Genomic DNA, 17,747 nt, shown 5'->3' on the forward strand with positions numbered 1-17,747 from the left:
GGGTGCTGGGGGACGGACAGGGACTCTACTGGGTGCTGGGGGACGGACAGGGACTCTACTGGGTGCTGGGGGACGGACAGGGACTCTACTGGGTGCTGGGGGACGGACAGGTACTCTACTGGGTGCTGGGGGACGGACAGGTACTCTACTGTGTGCTGGGGGATGGACAGGTACTCTACTGGGTGCTGGGGGATGGACAGGGACTCTACTGGGTGCTGGGGGACGGACAGGTACTCTACTGGGTGCTGGGGGACGGACAGGTACTCTACTGTGTGCTGGGGGACGGACAGGGACTCTACTGGGTGCTGGGGGACAGTCAGGGACTCTACTGGGTGCTGGGGGACGGACAGGGACTCTACTGGGTGCTGGGGGACGGACAGGGACTCTCCTGGGTGATGGGGGACGGACAGGGACTCTCCTGTCTGCTGGGGGATGGACAGGGACTCTACTGGTTGATGGGGGACGGACAGGGACTCTCCTGTCTGCTGGGGGATGGACAGGGACTCTACTGGGTGCTGGACGACAGTCAGGAAGGATATGACAACAAGGGGATGTGCAGACAGACATGGGGATGGACAACGGCTCTCCTTGGTATCGCCGTCTGACCAGACCACACTGTGCAGCTGTGCTGCTCACAGACCATATGTCCTTCCTTAGTTCCCCTGGTTGGCCCCAGACCACCTGAGGCAGGCTTCAACACACACACACACACACACGCACGCACGCACGCGCGTGCACGCAATCACACACAAACACTCACACACACACACCAGGCAGCACCAGTCCTAATCATTCCAGACAACAGTCACTTGACACCATAGTGACAGATGGTGCTCATAGTGCAGCTCAACTCAAGACACCCCACGACTGGTGTGTGTGTGTGTGTGTGTGTGTGTGTGTGTGTGTGTGTGTGTGTGTGTGTGTGTGTGTGTGTGTGTGTGTGTGTGTGTGTGTGTGTGTGTGTGTGTGTGTGTGTGTGTGTGTGTGTGTGTGTGTGTGTGTGTGTGTGTCTGTCTGTCTGTCTGTCTGTCTGTCTGTCTGTCTGTCTGTCTGTCTGTCTGTCTGTCTGTCAGTGTGTCTGTATGTGTGTGTCTGCACACACACACGCACGCACGCACGCACGCACGCACGCACGCACGCACGCACGCACGCACGCACGCACGCACGCACGCACGCACGCACGCACACACACACACACACACACACACACACACACACACACACACACACACACACACACACACACACACACACACACAGACAGAAACAGAAACACCCACACACAGCCTTTCTTGCTGTGTCCCCAGGGTGGACATAGCCCCGGGCTATTACTGTAGACGCACATCAATACACTGAAGGTCCAAGTCCAAAACACATCAGCGCAACACACTGCTTTTAAAGGGATACTGTCCAAGCCTAGTAACACTGTTGTCCCGTTGTTCTGACGATTGCTCTATCCATGTCCGTCTAGTCGTTTCAGTAACTTTTTTAACTACAGCACGATGTGATTTGATTAATGTTTCACCTCCTCTCTCTCTCTCCTCTCACGAGATCTCTCACGAGATCATCAATAATTTAACACTATTTCGATAAAATAATTATAAACGACAACTCCAATATTCACAAACACCAGAACAAGAACAACAAGAGGAAGCTAATGGATTTCCCTCAAATAGGTGGTCATGGCAGCAGGCATGTTGTTAACATGTTGGCAAGCTCACAGGATGCAGGATCCTCTGTCTGTCTGTCTGTCTGTCTGTCTGTCTGTCTGTCTGTCTGTCTGTCTGTCTGTCTGTCTGTCTGTCTGTCTGTCTGTCTGTCTGTCTGTCTGTCTGTCTGTCTGTCTGTCTGTCTGTCTGTCTGTCATTCTGCCTGTCTGTCTGTCTGTCTGTCTGTCTGTCTGTCTGTCTGTCTGTCTGTCTGTCTGTCTGTCTGTCTGTCTGTCTGTCTGTCTGTCTGTCATTCTGTCTGTCTGTCTGTCTGTCTGTCTGTCTGTCTGTCTGTCTGTCTGTCTGTCTGTCTGTCTGTCTGTCTGTCTGTCTGTCTGTCTGTCTGTCTGTCTGTCATTCTGTCTGTCTGTCTGTCTGTCTGTCTGTCTGTCTGTGTCTGTCTGTCTGTCTGTCTGTCTGTCTGTCTGTCTGTCTGTCATTCTCTGTCTGTCTGTCTGTCTGTCTGTCTGTCTGTCTGTCTGTCTGTCTGTCTGTCTGTCTGTCTGTCTGTCTGTCATTCTGTCTGTCTGTCTGTCTGTCTGTCTGTCTGTCTGTCTGTCTGTCTGTCTGTCTGTCTGTCTGTCTGTCTGTCTGTCTGTCTGTCTGTCTGTCTGTCTGTCTGTCATTCTGCCTGTCTGCCTGTCTGTCTGTCTGTCTGTCTGTCTGTCTGTCTGTCTGTCTGTCTGTCTGTCTGTCTGTCTGTCTGTCTGTCTGTCTGTCTGTCATTCTGCCTGTCTGTCTGTCCGCCCGTCTGTCTGTCTGTCTGTCTGTCTGTCCGTCTGTCTGATGGGGGACATCAAATGGAAAGTAAATCTGCTTTGCTCATCAGATTAGATAGGATTTGTTTGGAAAGTGGATGAAGGGGCGAGGAGTGCGGGGGGGGGGGGTTCTCTATATTTATTTATCTGAGTTTCTGTCTGTCTATCTAGTCATCAGGCGTTAAGCCATCTAGTAAGGTGGGCATGGGTCGGTCGCACTGCTCTGGCTATAGGTGATACATACAGCAACTCTTCCTGGGGTCAAACAAAATTAAGGCCATTTTTACAAATGATAAAACATTACAATTGTCACGCCTGGGTCTTATAGTATTTTGTGTTTTCGTTATTAATTTGGTCAGGCCAGGGTGTGACATGGGTTTATTTTGTGGTGTGTTTTTGTATTGGGGTTTAGTAGGTATTGGGATTGCGGCAGAGTAGGGGTGTCTAGCATAGGCTTGGCTCCCTGAGGCGGTTCTCAATCAGAGTCAGGTGATTTATGTATGCATGGGTGTCCGAGCTGTGTGCTACTATTTTAAACAGACACCTCGGTACCTTCAGCTTGTCAACATCTCTTACAAAAACAAGTAATGAGGAAGTCAATCTCTCTTCCACGTTGAGACATGAGAGACTGACATGCTTGTCATTAATATTTGCTCTCTGTGTCCTTTTAAGGGCCTGCTGTGCTGCCCTGTTCTGAGCCAACTGCAATTTTCCCAAGTCCCTTTTTGTGGCACCTGACCACAGGACTGAACAGTAGTCCAGGTGTGACAAAACTAGGGCCTTGTTGATAGTGTTGTTAAGAAGGTAGAAACTAGGACCTGTAGGACCTGCCTTGTTGATAGTGTTGTTAAGAAGGTAGAAACTAGGGCCTGTAGGACCTGCCTTGTTGATAGTGTTGTTAAGAAGGTAGAAACTAGGACCTGTAGGACCTGCCTTGTTGATAGTGTTGTTAAGAAGGTAGAAACTAGGGCCTGTAGAACCTGCCTTGTTGATAGTGCTGTTAAGGTAGACACTAGGGCCTGTAGGACCTGCCTTGTTGATAGTGCTGTTAAGGTAGAAACTAGGGCCTGTAGGACCTGCCTTGTTGATAGTGCTGTTAAGGTAGAAACTAGGGCCTGTAGGACCTGCCTTGTTGATAGTGCTGTTAAGGTAGAAACTAGGGCCTGTAGGACCTGCCTTGTTGATAGTGTTGTTAAGAAGGTAGAAACTAGAGCCTGTAGGACCTGCCTTGTTGATAGTGTTGTTAAGAAGGTAGAAACTAGGGCCTGTAGGACCTGCCTTGTTGATAGTGTTGTTAAGAAGGTAGAAACTATGGCCTGTAGGACCTGCCTTGTTGATAGTGCTGTTAAGAAGGTAGAAAGTAGGGCCTGTAGGACCTGCCTTGTTGATAGTGTTGTTAAGAAGGTAGAAACTAGGGCCTGTAGGACCTGCCTTGTTGATAGTGTTGTTAAGAAGGTAGAAACTAGGGCCTGTAGAACCTGCCTTGTTGATAGTGCTGTTAAGGTAGAAACTAGGGCCTGTAGGACCTGCCTTGTTGATAGTGCTGTTAAGGTAGAAACTAGGGCCTGTAGGACCTGCCTTGTTGATAGTGCTGTTAAGGTAGAAACTAGGGCCTGTAGGACCTGCCTTGTTGATAGTGCTGTTAAGGTAGAAACTAGGGCCTGTAGGACCTGCCTTGTTGATAGTGTTGTTAAGAAGGTAGAAACTAGAGCCTGTAGGACCTGCCTTGTTGATAGTGTTGTTAAGAAGGTAGAAACTAGGGCCTGTAGGACCTGCCTTGTTGATAGTGTTGTTAAGAAGGTAGAAACTATGGCCTGTAGGACCTGCCTTGTTGATAGTGCTGTTAAGAAGGTAGAAACTAGGGCCTGTAGGACCTGCCTTGTTGATAGTGTTGTTAAGAAGGTAGAAACTAGGGCCTGTAGGACCTGCCTTGTTGATAGTGTTGTTAAGAAGGTAGAAACTAGGGCCTGTAGGACCTGCCTTGTTGATAGTGTTGTTAAGAAGGTAGAAACTAGGGCCTGTAGGACCTGCCTTGTTGATAGTGTTGTTAAGAAGGTAGAACCTAGGGCCTGTAGGACCTGCCTTGTTGATAGTGTTGTTAAGAAGGTAGAAACTAGGGCCTGTAGGACCTGCCTTGTTGATAGTGTTGTTAAGAAGGTAGAAACTAGGGCCCGTAGGACCTGCCTTGTTGATAGTGTTGTTAAGAAGGTAGAAACTAGGGCCTGTAGGACCTGCCTTGTTGATAGTGTTGTTAAGAAGGTAGAAACTAGGGCCTGTAGGACCTGCCTTGTTGATAGTGTTGTTAAGAAGGTAGAAACTAGGGCCTGTAGGACCTGCCTTGTTGATAGTGTTGTTAAGAAGGTAGAAACTAGGGCCTGTAGGACCTGCCTTGTTGATAGTGTTGTTAAGAAGGTAGAAACCAGGGCCTGTAGGACCTGCCTTGTTGATAGTGTTGTTAAGAAGGTAGAAACTAGGGCCTGTAGGACCTGCCTTGTTGATAGTGTTGTTAAGAAGGTAGAAACCAGGGCCTGTAGGACCTGCCTTGTTGATAGTGTTGTTAAGAAGGTAGAAACTAGGGCCTGTAGGACCTGCCTTGTTGATAGTGCTGTTAAGAAGGTAGAGCAGCAATTTATTATGGACAGACTTCTCCCCATCTTAGCTACTGTTGTATCTATATGTTTTCACCATGACAGTTTACAATCCAGGGTTACTCCAAAGCAGTTTAGTCACCTCAACTTGCTAAATTTCCACATTATTCATTATGTTGATCCTCAACTCAGGGGCCCCTCAGGGGAGTGTGGTCAGTCCCCTCCTGTACTCCCTGTTCACTCAAGACTGCACGGCCAGGCACGACTCCAACACCATCATTAAGTTTTCCAATGACACAACAGAGGTAGGCCTGATCACCGACAATGACGAGACAGCCTATAGGGAGGAAGTCAGAGACGTGGTCGTGCGGTGCCAGGACAACAACCTCTCTCTCAACGTGATCGAGACAAAGTAGATGATTGTGGACTACAGGAAGAAGAGGACAGAGCCACGCCCCCATTCTCATCAACGGGGCTGCAGTAGAGCCATAAGACTCCTGAACACCTAACACCTCTTTGGCAATATCTGTGGGTTTTGTGATAAATGAGCCATCTCATTCAATATATGATGGAGCTGAGTTGGCTTTTTTCCACAAAATGTCATTTTATGTGCTCCAAAGCTTTTTATTATCATTCTTTATATCATACTGTATATCTTTGTTTCAATGTATAGTACATTATAAATTTAGCTTAGCCACATGATTTCTTAATGTGCAGTACATTTGCCAATCAGTTGGGCCAGACTTACTTGCCATACCTTTTGCCTCATCCCTTTCAACCATATAATTTTTCAATTCCTCATCAATCCAAGGGGATTTAAAAGATTTTACAGTCATTTTTTTAACCTCTATGGGATCGGTGCCCCCCCCTCCCCTCCCGCGTGCGGGACAGTTGAGCTAATGTAGGCTAATGTGATTAGCACGAGATTGTAAGTAACAAAAACAATTCCTGGGACATAGACATATCTGATATGGACAGAAAGCTTAAATTCTTGTTAATCTAACCGCACTGTCCAATTTACAGTAGCTTTTACAGTGAAAGAATACCATGCTATTGTTTGAGAGTGAACAATTATGAACTTGAAACTGTATTAATAAACCAATTAGGCACATTTGGGCAGTCATAATACAACATTTTGAACATATGGTTCAATGGTTCATTGGATCAGTCTAAAACTTTGCACATACACTGCTGCCATCTAGTGGCCAAACTCTGAATTGCATCTGGGCTGGAATAATACATTATGGCCTTTCCCTTGCATTTCAAAGATGATGGTACAAAAACAGCAGAAAAACATGTTTGTTTCTTTGTATTTTACCAGATCTAATGTGTCATTTCATCCTACATCAATTTCACATTTCCACAAACGTTTCCTTTTAAATGGTATCAAGAATATGCATATCCTTACTTCAGGTCCCGAGCTACAGGCAGTTAGATTCAGGGTATGTCATTTTAGGCTAAATTTGAAAAAACAAATGGTGGAATGCTTTTAATGGGTGCTTATTGGTAACTGGACTAAGCGATTTCATCAATGTGGCAATTGTCTGGTTGCTCCTCACTACACACCACAGACCAGCAAATATTCTTTACATCATCAACATACTTATGAATCCTTACAAAACTTCTCGTATGACGTCTTATATAGTATTTTAGGCCCAGCCTTTTGGAACTTTGGTTTTCCTAGATATGGCTATTATATTGTGATCACATTGAAAGTATTGGGACTATAAAATGGTTAATTACACATTGGAAGGTGTATCAATAGTCCAGTCACTATTGAAGATACAGGAGTTCATTCCTAACTCAGTTGCCTGAGAGGAAGGAAACCTCTCAGCGATTTCATCATGAGGCCAATGGTGACTTTAAAAACAGTTACAGAGTTTAATGGCTGTGTTAGGAGAAAACTGAGGATGGATCAACAACATTGTAGTTACTCCACAATACTAACCTAAATGACAAAGTTAAAATAAGGAAACCTGTGCAGAATAAAAATATTAAAAACATATGCATTTGTTTGCAATAAGGCACTAAAGTAAAACTGCCAGAAATGTGGCAAAGAAATTAACTTTATGTCCCAAATCCAACACATCACTGATTACCATTCTTCACATTTTCATATGGGTTTGCTTGTCATCGGCAAGGACTAATGAGTTTTTCAGGATAAAAATTAATGGAATAGAGCTAAGCACAGTCAAAATCCTAGAGGAAAATCTGGTTCATTCTGCTTTCCAACAGACACTGTGAGACAAATTCCCCTTTCAGTAGGACAATAACCTAAAACACAATGCCAAATATACACTGTATTTCTTACCAATAAGACATTGAATGTTCTTGAGTGGCCTTGTTACAGTTTTGACTTAAATCGTCTTGAAAATGGCTGTCTAGCGACGATCAGCAACCAACTTGTTATTGCTTAAAGACTTTATTATTGCTTCTTTATTCAGTACAAAAGATTTCAGCTGTGCTAACAACATTGCAAAATGGTTTTCTAATGATCAATTAACCTTTTAAAATGATAAAACCTGGATTAGCTAACACAACGTATCATTGGAACACAGGAGCGATGGTTGCTGATAATGGGCCTCTGTACGCCTACGTAGATATTCCATTTAAAAAAAATCTTCTGTTTCCAGCTACAATAGTCATTTACAACATTAACAATGTCTACTCTGTATTTTTCATCAATTTGATGTTATTTTAATGGACCAAAAAAGGTGCTTTTCTTCCAAAAACAAGGACATTTTTAAGTGACCCCAAACTATTGAACAGCAGTGTATGTCGTTCTGTATCTTGAGCTGTTCTTGTCTATTGATGTTCTGTATTATGTCATTCTGTATTATGTTTCATGTTCTGTGTGGACACCAGGAAGAGTAGCTACTGCTTTCACAACAGCTAATGGGGATCCTAATAAAATACCAATACACAGTTGATAGTGTTTTGTGTTCTGTGTTCAAATCAAATCAAATCAAATCAAATTTTATTTGTCACATACACATGGTTAGCAGATGTTAATGCGAGTGTAGCGAAATGCTTGTGCTTCTAGTTCCGACAATGCAGTGATAACCAACAAGTAATCTAACTAACAATTCCAAAACTACTGTCTTATACACAGTGTAAGGGGATAAGGAACATGTACATAAGGATATATGAATGAGTGATGGTACAGAGCAGCATACAGTAGATGGTATCGAGTACAGTATATACATATGAGATGAGTGTGTAGACAAAGTAAACAAAGTGGCATAGTTAAAGTGGCTAGTGATACATGTGTTACATAAGGATGCAGTCGATGATGTAGAGTACAGTATATACATATGCATATGAGATGAATAATGTAGGGTAAGTAACATTATATAAGGTAGCATTGTTTAAAGTGGCTAGTGATATATTTACATCATTTCCCATCAATTCCCATTATTAAAATGGCTGGAGTTGGGTCAGTGTCAATGACAGTGTGTTGGCAGCAGCCACTCAGTGTTAGTGGTGGCTGTTTAACAGTCTGATGGCCTTGAGATAGAAGCTGTTTTTCAGTCTCTCGGTCCCAGCTTTGATGCACCTGTACTGACCTCGCCTTCTGGATGATAGCGGGGTGAACAGGCAGTGGTTCGGGTGGTTGATGTCCTTGATGATCTTTATGGCCTTCCTGTAACAACGGGTGGTGTAGGTGTCCTGGAGGGCAGGTAGTTTGCCCCCGGTGATGCGTTGTGCAGTCCTCACTACCCTCTGGAGAGCCTTACGGTTGAGGGCGGAGCAGTTGCCGTACCAGGCGGTGATACAGCCCGCCAGGATGCTCTCGATTGTGCATCTGTAGAAGTTTGTGAGTGCTTTTGGTGACAAGCCGAATTTCTTCAGCCTCCTGAGGTTGAATAGGCGCTGCTGCGCCTTCTTCACGACGCTGTCAGTGTGAGTGGACCAATTCAGTTTGTCTGTGATGTGTATGCCGAGGAACTTAAAACTAGCTACCCTCTCCACTACTGTTCCATCGATGTGGATAGGGGGTGTTCCCTCTGCTGTTTCCTGAAGTCCACAATCATCTCCTTAGTTTTGTTGACGTTGAGTGTGAGGTTATTTTCCTGACACCACACTCCGAGGGCCCTCACCTCCTCCCTGTAGGCCGTCTCGTCGTTGTTGGTAATCAAGCCTACCACTGTTGTGTCGTCCGCAAACTTGATGATTGAGTTGGAGGCGTGCGTGGCCACGCAGTCGTGGGTGAACAGGGAGTACAGGAGAGGGCTCAGAACGCACCCTTGTGGGGCCCCCGTGTTGAGGATCAGCGGGGAGGAGATGTTGTTGCCTACCCTCACCACCTGGGGGCGGCCCGTCAGGAAGTCCAGTACCCAGTTGCACAGGGCGGGGTCGAGACCCAGGGTCTCGAGCTTGATGACAAGCTTGGAGGGTACTATGGTGTTGAATGCCGAGCTGTAGTCGATGAACAGCATTCTCACATAGGTATTCCTCTTGTCCAGGTGGGTTAGGGCAGTGTGCAGTGTGGTTGAGATTGCATCGTCTGTGGACCTATTTGGGCGGTAAGCAAATTGGAGTGGGTCTAGGGTGTCAGGTAGGGTGGAGGTGATATGGTCCTTGACTAGTCTCTCAAAGCACTTCATGATGACGGAAGTGAGTGCTACGGGGCGGTAGTCGTTTAGCTCAGTTACCTTAGCTTTCTTGGGAACAGGAACAATGGTGGCCCTCTTGAAGCATGTGGGAACAGCAGACTGGTATAGGGATTGATTGAATATGTCCGTAAACACACCGGCCAGCTGGTCTGCGCATGCTCTGAGGGCGCGGCTGGGGATGCCGTCTGGGCCTGCAGCCTTGCGAGGGTTAACACGTTTAAATGTCTTACTCACCTCGGCTGCAGTGAAGGAGAGACCGCATGTTTCCGTTGCAGGCAGTGTCAGTGGCACTGTATTGTCCTCAAAGCGGGCAAAAAGTTATTTAGTCTGCCTGGGAGCAAGACATCCTGGTCCGTAACTGGGCTGGATTTCATCTTGTAGTCCGTGATTGACTGTAGACCCTGCCACATGCCTCTTATGTCTGAGCCATTGAATTGAGATTCCACTTTGTCTCTGTACTGACGCTTAGCTTGTTTAATAGCCTTACGGAGGGAATAGCTGCACTGTTTGTATTCAGTCATGTTGCCAGACACCTTGCCCTGATTAAAAGCAGTGGTTCGCGCTTTCAGTTTCACGCGAATGCTGCCATCAATCCACGGTTTCTGGTTAGGGAATGTTTTTATCGTTGCTATGGGAACGACATCTTCGACGCACGTTCTAATGAACTCGCACACCGAATCAGCGTATTCGTCAATATTCCCATCTGACGCAATACGAAACATGTCCCAGTCCACGTGATGGAAGCAGTCTTGGAGTGTAGAGTCAGCTTGGTCTGACCAGCGTTGGACAGACCTCAGCGTGGGAGCCTCTTGTTTTAATTTCTGCCTGTAGGCAGGGATCAGCAAAATGGAGTCGTGGTCAGCTTTTCCGAAAGGGGGCGGGGCAGGGCCTTATATGCGTCGCGGAAGTTAGAGTAACAATGATCCAAGGTTTTACCACCCCTGGTTGCGCAATCGATATGCTGATAAAATTTAGGGAGTCTTGTTTTCAGATTGGCTTTGTTAAAATCCCCAGCTACAATGAATGCAGCCTCCGGATAAATGTTTTCCAGTTTGCAAAGAGTTAAATAAAGTTCGTTCAGAGCCATCGATGTGTCTGCTTGGGGGGGATATATACGGCTGTGATTATAATCGAAGAGAATTCTCTTGGAAGATAATGCGGTCTACATTTGATTGTGAGGAATTCTAAATCAGGTGAACAGAAGGATTTGAGTTCCTGTATGTTTCCTTCATCACACCATGTCCCGTTAGTCATGAGGCATACGCCCCCGCCACTCTTCTTACCAGAGAGATGTTTGTTTCTGTCGGCGCGATGCGTGGAGAAACCCGTTGGCTGCACCGCCCTGGATAGCGTTTTCCCAGTGAGCCATGTCTCCGTAAAGCAAAGAACATTGCAGTCTCTGATGTCCCTCTGGAATGCCACCCTTGCTCGGATTTCATCAACCTTGTTGTCGAGAGACTGGACATTGGCAAGAAGAATACTGGGAAGTGGTGCGCGATGTGCCCTTTTTCGGAGTCAGACCAGAACACCGCCGCGTTTCCCTCTTTTTCGGAGTCGTTTCCTTGGGTCGCTGCATGCGATCCATTCCGTTGTCCTGTTTGTAAGGCAGAACACAGGATCCGCGTCGCGGAAAACATATTCTTGGTCGTACTGATGGTGAGTTGACGCTGATCTTATATTCAGTAGTTCTTCTCGACTGTATGTAATGAAACCTAAGATGACCTGGGGTACTAATGTAAGAAATAACATGTAAAAAACAAAAAACTGCATAGTTTCCTAGGAACGCTAAGCGAGGCGGCCATCTCTGTCGGCGCCGGAAGTTCTGTGTTCTGTGTTCTGTGTTGAACACCAGGAAGAATAGCTACTGCTTTCACAACAGCTAATGGGGATCCTAATAAAATACCAATACACAGTTGATAGTGTTTTGTGTTCTGTGTTCTGTGTTCTGTGTTGAACCCCAGGAAGAGTAGCTTCTGCTTTCACAACAGCTAATGGGGATCCTAATAAAATACCAAAAGTTGACTTGACCATAATAACTGACCATCCCGTGTTACTCCAACGAGTCAACTCCGGTTGAGGTTTAGGTCTACGAGAACGCTCTGAAACAAATACAATGCTTTTGGTTTTTCGATGTATTTAAGACCAGTTTATTGTTAATGACCCATTCATGACACTGACTGTAACTCCTTGCTAAGAGTCTCAGTGAGCTCACTGTGCTGTAGGTGCTCATGTGTAGACTGTGCAATCATTAACATGCATAGTCATTTTAGCAAATCATTTGTAAAAAATCGAGACGAGTAATGGCCCAAGGCAACTGCTCTGAAAGACATCGCACTGTACATATCTGTAAGAGAAAGCTTCCATTTGAAGAATACTCCTTGAGTTCTATTGGATAAGTAACTATCCAATCATGTGATGGCCTTTGATGTAAAGCCATAACGAGTGAGTTTTTAAAAATGTTTTATTTATTTATTTTTATTTCACCTTTATGGAACCAGGTAGGCTAGTTGAGAACAAGTTCTCATTTGCAACTGCGACCTGGCCAAGATAGAGCATAGCAGTGTGAACAGACAACACAGAATTACACATGGAGTAAACAATTAACAAGTCAATAACACAGTAGAAAAAAGGGGAGTCTATATATAACAATTTATGTTTAATAACATCAAATGCTACACTGAAATCGAACAAAATAGCTCCAAATATAAACATTTGATGAATCGATTTTAGCCAATCATCAGTCACCTGAGTCAGTGCAATAGAAATTGAGTGACTTTTCCTACATGCGTGCTGAAAGTCAATAGTTTGTTCAATACACAATTGTCTCCATCAGTTTCCTAAGAACAGATAACTGATTGGGCGGCCGTCAGAGCTCCTCACCCCTCCTCGTCCCGCAACGGCTGCTTTACCAGTTTAGGCTGTGGAATGATTTACACTTCCTTCCACGCCTGTGGGACACTCCTTTAGGCTTCCTTCCACGCCTGTGGGACACTCCTTTAGGCTTCCTTCCACGCCTGTGGGACACTCCTTTAGGCTTCCTTCCATGCCTGTGGACACTCCTTTAGGCTTCCTTCCACGCCTGTGGGACACTCCTTTAGGCTTCCTTCCACGCCTGTGGGACACTCCTTTAGGCTTCCTTCCACGCCTGTGGGACACTCCTTTAGGCTTCCTTCCACGCCTGTGGGACACTCCTTTAGGCTTCCTTCCACGCCTGTGGGACACTCCTTTAGGCTTCCTTCCACGCCTGTGGGACACTCCTTTAGGCTTTCTTCCACGCCTGTGGGACACTCCTTTAGGCTTCCTTCCACACCTGTGGGACACTCCTTTAGGCTTCCTTCCACGCCTGTGGGACACTCCTTTAGGCTTCCTTCCACGCCTGTGGGACACTCCTTTAGGCTTCCTTCCACGCCTGTGGGACACTCCTTTAGGCTTCCTTCCACGTCTGTGGGACACTCCTTTAGGCTTCCTTCCACACCTGTGGGACACTCCTTTAGGCTTCCTTCCACACCTGTGGGACACTCCTTTAGGCTTCCTTCCACACCTGTGGGACACTCCTTTAGGCTTCCTTCCACACCTGTGGGACACTCCCTTCCTTCCAGGCTTCCTTCCACACCTGTGGGACACTCCTTTAGGCTTCCTTCCACACCTGTGGGACACTCCTTTAGGCTTCCTTCCACGCCTGTGGGACACTCCTTTAGGCTTCCTTCCACGCCTGTGGGACACTCCTTTATGCTTCCTTCCACGCCTGTGGGACACTCCTTTAGGCTTCCTTCCACGCCTGTGGGACACTCCTTTAGGCTTCCTTCCACGTCTGTGGGACACTCCTTTAGGCTTCCTTCCACGCCTGTGGGACACTCCTTTAGGCTTCCTTCCACACCTGTGGGACACTCCTTTAGGCTTCCTTCCACGCCTGTGGGACACTCCTTTAGGCTTCCTTCCACGCCTGTGGGACACTCCTTTAGGCTTCCTTCCACGCCTGTGGGACACTCCTTTAGGCTTCCTTCCACGCCTGTGGGACACTCCTTTAGGCTTCCTTCCACACCTGTGGGACACTCCTTTAGGCTTCCTTCCACACCTGTGAGACACTCCTTTAGGCTTCCTTCCACGCCTGTGGGACACTCCTTTAGGCTTCCTTCCACGCCTGTGGGACACTCCTTTAGGCTTCCTTCCACGCCTGTGGGACACTCCTTTAGGCTTCCTTCCACACCTGTGGGACACTCCTTTAGGCTTCCTTCCACACCTGTGGGACACTCCTTTATGCTTCCTTCCACGCCTGTGGGACACTCCTTTATGCTTCCTTCCACGCCTGTGGGACACTCCTTTAGGCTTCCTTCCACGCTGTGGGACACTCCTTTAGGCTTCCTTCCACGCCTGTGGGACACTCCTTTAGGCTTCCTTCCACACCTGTGGGACACTCCTTTAGGCTTCCTTCCACGCCTGTGGGACACTCCTTTAGGCTTCCTTCCACACCTGTGGGACACTCCTTTAGGCTTCCTTCCACACCTGTGGGACACTCCTTTAGGCTTCCTTCCATGCCTGTGGACACTCCTTTAGTTCCAGGTGGCTGTAACAGTTCTCACAGTTAGTTCCAGGTGGCTGTAACAGTTCTCACAGTTAGTTCCAGGGGGCTGTAACAGTTCTCACAGTTAGTTCCAGGGGGCTGTAACAGTTCTCATAGTTAGTTCCAGGGGGCTGTAACAGTTCTCATAGTTAGTTCCAGGGGGCTGTAGGAGTTCTCTTAGTTAGTTCCAGGGGGCTGTAACAGTTCTCACAGTTAGTTCCAGGGGGCTGTAACAGTTCTCACAGTTAGTTCCAGGTGGCTGTAACAGTTCTCACAGTTAGTTCCAGGGGGCTGTAACAGTTCTCACAGTTAGTTCCAGGGGGCTGTAACAGTTCTCATAGTTAGTTCCAGGGGGCTGTAACAGTTCTCATAGTTAGTTCCAGGGGGCTGTAGGAGTTCTCTTAGTTAGTTCCAGGGGGCTGTAACAGTTCTCATAGTTAGTTCCAGGGGGCTGTAGGAGTTCTCATAGTTAGTTCCAGGGGGCTGTAACAGTTCTCACAGTTAGTTCCAGGGGGCTGTAACAGTTCTCACAGTTAGTTCCAGGTGGCTGTAACAGTTCTCATAGTTAGTTCCAGGGGGCTGTAACAGTTCTCACAGTTAGTTCCAGGGGGCTGTAACAGTTCTCACAGTTAGTTCCAGGTGGCTGTAACAGTTCTCATAGTTAGTTCCAGAGGGCTGTAACAGTTCTCATAGTTAGTTCCAGGGGGCTGTAACAGTTCTCATAGTTAGTTCCAGGTGGCTGTAACAGTTCTCATAGTTAGTTCCAGGTGGCTGTAACAGTTCTCACAGTTAGTTCCAGGTGGCTGTAACAGTTCTCACAGTTAGTTTCAGGTGGCTGTAACAGTTCTCATAGTTAGTTCCAGGGGGCTGTAACAGTTCTCATAGTTAGTTCCAGGGGGCTGTAACAGTTCTCATAGTTAGTTCCAGGTGGCTGTAACAGTTCTCATAGTTAGTTCCAGGTGGCTGTAACAGTTCTCATAGTTAGTTCCAGGTGGCTGTAACAGTCCTCATAGTTAGTTCCAGGTGGCTGTAGGAGTTCTCTTAGTTAGTTCCAGGGGGCTGTAACAGTTCTCATAGTTAGTTCCAGGGGGCTGTAGGAGTTCTCATAGTTAGTTCCAGGGGGCTGTAACAGTTCTCACAGTTAGTTCCAGGGGGCTGTAGGAGTTCTCACAGTTAGTTCCAAGTGGCTTTAACAGTTCTCACAGTTAGTTCCAGGTGGCTGTAACAGTTCTCATAGTTAGTTCCAGGTGGCTGTAACAGTTCTCATAGTTAGTTCCAGGTGGCTGTAACAGTTCTCATAGTTAGTTCCAGGTGGCTGTAACAGTTCTCATAGTTAGTTCCAGGGGGCTGTAACAGTTCTCATAGTTAGTTCCAGGGGGCTGTAACAGTTCTCTTATTTAGTTCCAGGTGGCTGTAACAGTTCTCATAGTTAGTTCCAGGGGGCTGTAACAGTTCTCACAGTTAGTTCCAGGTGGCTGTAACAGTTCTCACAGTTAGTTCCAGGTGGCTGTAACAGTTCTCATAGTTAGTTCCAGGTGGCTGTAACAGTTCTCATAGTTAGTTCCAGGTGGCTGTAACAGTTCTCTTAGTTAGTTCCAGGGGGCTGTAACAGTTCTCATAGTTAGTTCCAGGGGGCTGTAGGAGTTCTCATAGTTAGTTCCAGGGGGCTGTAGGAGTTCTCATAGTTAGTTCCAGGGGGATGTAACAGTTCTCATAGTTAGTTCCAGGTGCATGCTTGTCGACAACTGGCATGAGTGATTTTACAAATAGTCAGAGTCATACATCTGGATTCTATTCTTACTGCTGTCTCAAAAGGTGCTGTCGAGTCTCAGAAATGGCTAATATAGTAACATTATCTAAGATTTGCAAATTACTAATCTCAGGAATTTTGCTTCTGAGGCTGCATATATTTACAGTACCAGTACACTAAAAGGGCTAATATCATAATTTTCACAATTTCACAGTATTATTCCAACCTTGTGGAAATATATATATATATAAAACACAGGAAAATCACGTTTTTGACTACACGGGACCTTTAAAAATGTGCAAATCAATTTAAAGTAATTTCTCCATCATTCTCCAATGTCATGACCGTTTAGAAAGTCACTCAATCAAAAAATACACGTCTGTTATTTCACAATGCTTAATTAAGTCTACGAGCCACTCAGACTTGAGACGTTACATTTATAAATAGATGCTAATCAATATAATATAGGGTTGCATTCCAAAGGGCCGCCTATTCCCTACCGTACTGGGCCCAGAGGGCAAAAAGTTGTGCACTATATATTAAATAGGATGGTGTTTGGGACACAATTCATTTAATTCCAATGCTGCGGATTGCTGAAGCTGAACTTCAACCACTTTACAATTCAACTTCCAAGTGGTGCTAATGTCAAGGAGACTGGCTTGTCCTGTCCCTATTGCATTGCTTGCTCTCGTTTTTAAAGCATAGATTGGAATAGACTTTAAGAGGTCCTCAGGGGCAGACGGGGGTGACTTGGTAGACAGATTTCCCTTTGGCTTTTCTCTGTTGTCCCTTTACCTATATACCTGAGACACTTGGAAGGTAACAGAGAACAGTAAGATAGACAACAGTAAGATAGACAACAGTAAGATAGAGAACAGTAAGATAGAGAACAGTAAGATAGAGAACAGTAAGATAGAGAACAGTAAGAGAGACAACAGTAAGATAGAGAACAGTAAGATAGACAACAGTAAGATAGAGAACAGTAAGATAGAGAACAGTAAGATAGAGAACAGTAAGATAGAGAACAGTAAGATAGAGAACAGTAAGATAGAGAACAGTAAGAGAGAGAACAGTAAGAGAGACAACAGTAAGATAGACAACAGTAAGATAGACAACAGTAAGAGAGACAACAGTAAGATAGACAACAGTAAGATAGACAACAGTAAGATAGAGAACAGTAAGATAGAGAACAATAAGATAGAGAACAATAAGATAGAGAATGGTAGTATAGAGAATGGTAGTATAGAGAATGGTAATATAGATATTTGCAAGACAGAAAATGCAATGTTAGAAAATGGTACATCAGAGAAAGGTAACATAGAGATCGGTAAAATGGAGAATGGTAAGATAAAGAACAGCAAGCTGGAGAATGGTAAGATAAAGAACAGCAAGCTGGAGAATGGTAAGATAAAGAACAGCAAGCTGGAGACTGGTAAGATAAAGAACAGCAAGCTGGAGAATGGTAAGATAAAGAACAGCAAGCTGGAGAATGGTAAGATAAAGAACAGCAAGCTGGAGAATGGTAAGATAAAGAACAGCAAGCTGGAGAATGGTAAGATAAAGAACAGCAAGCTGGAGAATGGTAAGATAAAGAACAGCAAGCTGGAGACTGGTAAGATAAAGAACAGCAAGCTGGAGAATGGTAAGATAAAGAACAGCAAGCTGGAGAATGGTAAGATAAAGAACAGCAAGCTGGAGAATGGTAAGATAAAGAACAGCAAGCTGGAGAATGGTAAGATAAAGAACAGCAAGCTGGAGAATGGTA

The sequence above is a fragment of the Oncorhynchus gorbuscha genome, linkage group LG05 (genome assembly GCF_021184085.1).
Source record: "Oncorhynchus gorbuscha isolate QuinsamMale2020 ecotype Even-year linkage group LG05, OgorEven_v1.0, whole genome shotgun sequence".
Classification (NCBI taxonomy): domain Eukaryota; kingdom Metazoa; phylum Chordata; class Actinopteri; order Salmoniformes; family Salmonidae; genus Oncorhynchus; species Oncorhynchus gorbuscha.